The sequence below is a fragment of the Triticum dicoccoides genome, chromosome 5B (genome assembly GCF_002162155.2).
Source record: "Triticum dicoccoides isolate Atlit2015 ecotype Zavitan chromosome 5B, WEW_v2.0, whole genome shotgun sequence".
Taxonomy (NCBI): domain Eukaryota; kingdom Viridiplantae; phylum Streptophyta; class Magnoliopsida; order Poales; family Poaceae; genus Triticum; species Triticum dicoccoides.
This window is the reverse complement of record NC_041389.1, coordinates 452527476-452534722: the sequence shown is the minus strand read 5'-3', so window position 1 is coordinate 452534722 and position 7247 is coordinate 452527476.

Below are 7247 nucleotides of genomic sequence, written 5' to 3'. Positions count from 1 at the left end.
AGTCTAGTACTCGGCTAAGTTACAAAAATCCTACCGAGTGAAGAGTCCGCCTCTCACTCGGGGGCTTAGCTGCAGTCCAGTGCTCGCCTAAGTTACAAAAATCCTACCGAGTGAAGAGTCCGCTTCTCACTCGGGGGCTTAGCTGCAGTCCAGCACTCTCGTAAGTTACGAAAATCCTACCGAGTGAAGAGTCCGCCTCTCACTCGGGGGCTTAGCTGCAGTCCAGTACTCGCCTAAGTTACAAAATTCCTACCAAACTGTACGGGTCGACCGTGACCCCCCTCCCCGGGGCTGCACCGTCAAGAAGAAGGACGAGATTGTGTGAGCAATCTCCCAACTTGAGGACTTAGCCGCGGTCCAGTACTCGTCTAAGTTTGAAAAATCCTACCGAGTGGTGAGCAACCCTCTCACTCGGAGGGTTAGCTGCAGTCCAGTACTCGCCTAAGTTTGAAAAATCCTACCGAGTGGTGAGCAACCCTCTCACTCGGAGGCTTAGCTGCAGTCCAGTACTCGCCTAAGTTTGAAAAATCCTACCGAGTGGTGAGCAACCCTCTCACTCGGAGGCTTAGCTGCAGTCCAGTACTCGCCTAAGTTTTAAAAAATCCTACCGAGTGGTGAGCAACCCTCTCAGTCGGGGGCTTAGCTGCAGTCCAGTACTCGCTTATGTTTGAAAAATCCTACAGAGTGGTGAGCAACCCTCTCACTTGGAGGCTTAGCTGCAGTCCAGTAGTCGCCTAAGTTTGAAAAATCCTGCCGAGTGGAGAGCAATCCTCTCGCTCGGAGGCTTAGCTGCAGTCCAGTACTCGCCTAAGTTTGAAAAATCCTACCGAGCAGTGAGCAACCCTCTCACTCGGAGGCTTAGCTGCAGTCCAGTACTCGCCTAAGTTTACCTTCCCGTGTGGAAATCGATGTTTTTACTCGGAGACTTATCAAAGTACAGGTCGACCATGACCCTCACTCCAGAGTTGCACCATCAAGAAAAAGGGCGAGATTGAGCGTGTTGCCTAGGCGAGCCACTTTCAGGAACATCAAGACCATTGCTGAAAGCCTCGCTGATGAGCTGATCAATGCTACTCAGATCTTGTCTGACCAGTCGACTAGCTCCCCCCCAGGGGGCTACGCCGTCAAGAAGAAGGACGAGATTGTGCGCCTTGCCGATTGCAGGAACATCAAGACCATTGCTGAATGCCTCGCTGATGAGCTGATCAATGCTACTCAGAGCTCGTCCAACCGGTCGACTGGCTCCCCCCCACGGGGGTTACACCGTCAAGAAGAAGGACGAGATTGTGCGCCTTGCTGATGGCAGGAACGTCAAGATCATTGCTGAGTGCCTCACTGGTGAGCTGATCAATGCTGCTCAAGTCTCGTCCAACTGGTCGACTGCTGATTCTTTTTCAGAAGCAGCGTCGGATAAACAAAAACAAATCCAAGAGAAGAACGAATTTCAATCGAAGAGAAGAGCAACGTGTTCGAGGATAAATCCAAAGGTTCCTAACCGTTGATTAAAGTACTCGGGCATCTGGCCCAGAAGAGTTTTAACAATTACAAAATCACTCGGCATTCCGAGGCAAATAAAAGTGATGCATAATGTTTTTCGGTCACTCGGCGGGAGAAGGACTGGCGAGATCACAGAAACTGTCGAGGTCGATGCTGTCGGCGATACGAGTGGCTGCCTCGAGGAAGGTGTCCATGAACGACTCGAAGGAATGCTCCTTAGTATTCGCTACCTTGAGGACAGCCAGCTTGTCTTCCGTAGCCTCCTTGCTGTGCACTCGAACCAACGACAAGGTGACATCAGCACCACAACAAGCATAGGACTTCTTCCACTCTTGCACTCAGCCGGGAATCTGGTTAAGTCGAGTCATCAGTGTTTCGAGGTCTTGAGAAAGTTCCGCCCGAGGCCAGAGCTCAGCATCCACTCGGGTCATCTCCGCCTTCAGTCGAGCCAGATAAGCGACTGCACCATCCAAGCATGACTCCAACCGTAGCAGGTTCATCGCAACGTCATCTTTCACCAGACAATTGATGGGGTCGAGACATGTCTCAACCCGCCCAGTTTCAGCTTCAAAGTCCTGACAAAGTTCTGCCCCATCACGAAAAGCAATGAGTCGACAATGCGACAACAAACTTGAGACGACGACAAATTAGCTTCAGTCGAATGATCATACCTTCAAGCTTCAGAACAAGTTTCACGACGAGTTTCTCTAGATAGGACTCTAGCTTGTCTGTCTTGGTTCTGAGGCCGCCGACTTCAGTGGTCAGATTTTCCTTGTCCTTCTTCAGCTGCTCGACTTCTCGATTAGCGTCCGAGACGGCAGTCTTCACCTTCGCATTCTCCTCCTCCAATTTGCTGACTGAAGCCAGTGTCACGACCGGTTTTCCAATAAAAATATTTATTGAGAAACCAATCTTTTGAGTCCAGTATGAGAGAAATCCTCCTCACTGGTAGACAAATTCTTGATACAATAAGCCAGTAGCATAGGATATATTACAGGGTTGAGCTAGGGCTGCTCAACAAATTATTACAAGCGCGCCAATAATTATACATAATGGCGGATATAACACAATGGTGTGGTGGCATACTACTGACTCGAGGATAAAGTGATGGTGGAATAACACAGTGGGGAGTGTGATAACACGACTCTCGAACTGGCCTCTCATCGAGCTCGAGGTGAGGCTCGATAAATTTATTCGTGTTGCGGAAGCGGATATAATACAGTGACCAAATCCAGGGTCGCACGAGACTGACTGGGATTCCTCTAGGCGTCGGACTCGCTATCGAACTCTTCATCCATGAGATCGCCTTTGTCAGCATCTGGCCAAATCAACAAGCCAGTGAGTACTTTGAAAGTACTCGCAAGATAGTTCGGACGTAAGATATAACAAATGCATGCATGAATGCGTCATGATTAATTCACCAATGTACATTTAAAGTATTAGCAGGCAAGGTAAGCAAAGAGGGAATCGGCGGTAGTCCACCTGAAATCCCGACAGAAATATAAATGGAAACCGATCGAGTGTCTGAAGCGACGCCTCGAAACGTGAACAAATAAACAAATGAGAAAATCATGCCACAGTCGGGCGTCTTAGCGACACCACATAAAGGGCTTTAAAAGAAATGCCACAGTCGGACGTCGGGGTAACATCACAGAAAGGGCTTTAAAAGAAATGCCACAGTCGGACGTCGGGGCGACATCACAGAGAGGGCTTTAAAAGAAATGCCACAGTCGGACGTCGGGGCGACATCACAGAAAGGGCTTTAAAAGAAATTCCACAGTCGGATGTTGGGGCGACATCACAGAAAGGGCTTTAAAAGAAATGCCACAGTCGGACGTCGGGGCGACATCACAGAAAGGGCTTTATTCACAAGTAAATAATACTCATAATAAATATTCAATTCATGATAATAAACAGGTTAGTCCACCCACAGGAATAACATTTAACCGAACTTAGCACTCATGGGATTCACCGGAGTCTCTGTCATCAAACTGATACTGTTAGGACAAGATAATACGAATTTGGACATGGAATAGATGATTCAAGGAATGTATGACTCTGCAGAGTTTGTACAAAAATTTTCCCATAGCCAACGGATTTCCATAGTCACGAAGGACTAGTTCCATTTACGGTTTTTCGGAAGAAAACACAGCTATCCAGTACACACCCATCCTACCTCTCGATGCCAGGACTCACCCTAGACATCATCCAAGAAAAACTTTTGAGACGGGGAGATCACAATCTCGAATAGCATGGGATCAAATTTATATACGCGCGCTCTAAGGGGTGCCCCCCTCTCGGTCCTAACCGGAAACACCCATGCCCCTGACCGGATGACTGGCTTTAATCCAGGGCCATGGAACCATCATCCCGGCCTCTCCTTTTGGTGTGTACCAGGAAAGCGGTTTGCAACTTACTAAACCATATTCCTTGCGGAAAACATGTGGTAGTACAGGGAAGGAAATGAGAGGAACTGGACCGATACGGTTTGACACTGAAGTCATATAGTCTGGCATAAGACTGGCATGCTACGACACTGCCATCTTACCCATCCTCATGCCAACACATGGCCATTCATACTCACATCCATCCACTTATGGATCATCGAACTCACTTACCTCAACAATGCATAAAATAACGTTCATCGTTATGCTCATCAACATGCCATGAAACTAACTAAATGCAAAACATGCCAAGACACTCATCATATCAAAAGTTCAAACATGCTTGCCTGGTTCAGAGTAGTCGGAGCCTAGCTCGGTGAAGTTAGCGGCTCCGTCACCTCCTTCGGTATCTACGGTATAAAGAAAATATATGCGCTATCGTAAATACCAAGGGGTGCACAAAAAGTATTCCAAATATTTTTCAAATAAATCTGATAAAAAACTAGACAAAATTTTAAAGAGAACAGAAAAATAATCAATCAAAAATACCTTTATGTTTAAAAGTTATAAGGGTTTTTGTCTAGGGACTCATCTGTAATGAAACAGAAAGTTTCCAGGGGCTAGCTTATAAAAACAGAAAACGCTTCGGCTGAGAATACGCCGGCCCAGAGTGGAAAACGCATTTGGCAGAATACGCTTTCAAAAAACAATTCGTTTAGAAAAGGACAGAGGGGCTGACGGGCAGGTCCCATCCGTCAGGTTTGAAAATTCAAAATGGGCGGCGGAGAACGACGGTGCCCGAGAGCCGCGGTTGCCGCCGGCGGCGATCCACGACGAGGCAGGGGGATCGGAGAGTACCTCCGTGTTCAGGGCGCCCTTCCGCGTCGATTGGTGGTGGTGGTGGTCGCCGGCGAGTACCACGTCGACGGCAAGCCTGGCTCCGGCGGACGGTGGTTCGGGTGGTCGAGGGCCTCGTCGGAGAGAGCTGCGAAGGCCAAATTGACGCTGGGGTTAGCTTACTGGGTGATAGAGGAAGCTATAGACGAGATTTGGGCGCCGGGGACGGCCTCACCGGAGCGAATCGAGCTGGTGGCCGAGGCGGAGCGAGGCGGCCGGAGTCGAGGAAGAAGGGCCCCTCGAGGCTCTTCTAGTTGCTGGTCGGGGTCCAGTGAGGTGGTGGAGGTGTGCAGGGGCGAGAGGGAGCTTAGGGGCACTATATATAGCCGGCCCGAGGCGGTTGCCGCGAACGGGATAAGTCCGGCGAGTGATTATGGCGGCGCTATGGTTGGGCAGTGGGATTAGGGGCTTGGGCATCGCCTAGGTGGAGTAGTGGTGCCATACCAGGGTCCAACTCAGCACGGGAGGGAGGTTTACGGCCTGTCCTAACAGAACGGCCGTGCGGCACGTCGGCGGCAGGGAGCGCGCCCTGCGCGTGCCAGGCCACAGCGGCGGTGCTACATGCGTGCGCTGGCAAGGGGATGGCCACGCGGAGCTACCAGGTGGCTTGGGCGGTGCAGAACGGCGTTGCGCCGTAGGGTGCCTTCTGTCGGCCGCCACGGGAGGTCCCGACGCCGCAGAAGACGCTGGCGAGGGCGGGCCAGCGTGCCACCGACGCCAGGAAGAGGCCAAGTGCGCGTGTGGTGCTCCAGACAGGAGGAAGAGGCGGCGAGGAACGTGCCAAGTGCACTGTGAGCATGTGTCTGAATCTCTGACGAATAAAACGACACTGGAATCTGAATTTTCTGAATTTTTCTGAAAATGCAAAGGAACAGTGCAGCTCAGGTGTTCGACAGAATGTTTTTGGCATCTAGGGATTTTTCCTTGAGCTGAAACTTGGTGGAGTGGCTACTCATTGCTCCAGTAGGCTGCATGATTTTTGGTGGAATTTTTGGAGAAGTGTGGATATGAATTTCATCAAATTTGTCAAATCTGGTCCAAACTTGCAGTGAGTGAAATTTGAAATATTTGAAAAGAAGAAGAGTGGATCAAGATGGTTCTAGGTTGTGGGTACTAAAGACAATCCAGGGAAGTTGGTTTGGGATAAAAACTCAAAGGCAAAGTGGTACTTGCTTTGAAAATCACTTAGGCTCAAAATAATTGGCAGAAATGTTTTGGGAGATAAAATAATTGAAATAAAATCGAAAACTTGTTTGGACTTGTTGAGACAGAGGATTTAAATTGCTCAAAGGTGGAGGGAGGAGTTTTGAGAAGATTTACTATAGGAGACATGGTAAAACCATGGGTGGTTTCAAAAGAAAGAAGTCCCAAACTCCTAGGGTTTCTTTTTTTTAAAAAGAAAATAAATAAGTTTGAGAGGGTAACAACCAGAAGGAAAAGCTTCCAAAAATTCAACACCAAATTTGAAAGGGAAGAGAAAATCCTTGCCAAAGGAAAGGAAGTTTTTAAGAGGAAGGATTTCTGGAAAAGAAATTTTAAATGCCCTCTTTTAAAATCCAACAAAGTTTTTGATGAAAACCAAATTAAAATTTTGGAGTGTCACAACACCTACCCCCTTAGGAAAAATCTCGTCCCCGAGATTTCAGCTGATCCTTAAATAAGTGTGGATGCTCTGTCCGAAGAAAATCCTCTCTTTCCCAAGTTGCTTCACTGTCGGTGTGATTGCTCCACTGGACTTTGAAAAACTTGATGGTCTTCTGTCGGGTCCTCCTTTCAGACTCCTCTAATATTCTTACGGGACGTTCCCGATAAGTGAGGTCTGGCTGCACGTCAATGTTTTCATGGGATACTTGTTTCTCTGTGTTGCTTACGCACTTCCTCAATTGTGAGACATGGAACACGTCGTGGACATCGGATAATTCCTCGGGTAAGTCTAGCTGGCAGGCTACCGTGCCTCTTCGTGCCCTTATACAGAAAGGTCCGATGAATCTTGGTGCTAGCTTCCCTTTAATCTTGAATCGTTGCAATCCTCTCATAGGGGATACTCTCAGGTATACGAACTCACCGGGTTCGAAGCTGACCCTACGATGTTTCTGATCATAATAACTCTTCTGTCGACTTTGAGCGGTCTTAAGTCGGTCTCTGATTAGCTTGACCTTTTCCTCGGCTTCTCTGAGCATGTCTGGTCCGAAGATGCGGCTGTCTCCGGTCTCTGACCAATTTAACGGGGTACGACATCTTCGTCCGTATAAAGCCTCAAATGGTGCCATTTGTAGGCTGGCCTGGTAGCTATTGTTGTACGCGAACTCGGCGTATGGCAGGCTTTCTTCCCAACTAGTTCCATATGTGAGGACACATGCTCTCAGCATGTCTTCTAAAACCTGGTTTACGCGTTCTATTTGTCCATCAGTCTGTGGGTGGTATGCAGTACTGAAGGCTAGTTGGGTTCCCAGAGCCTGTTGTAAATGC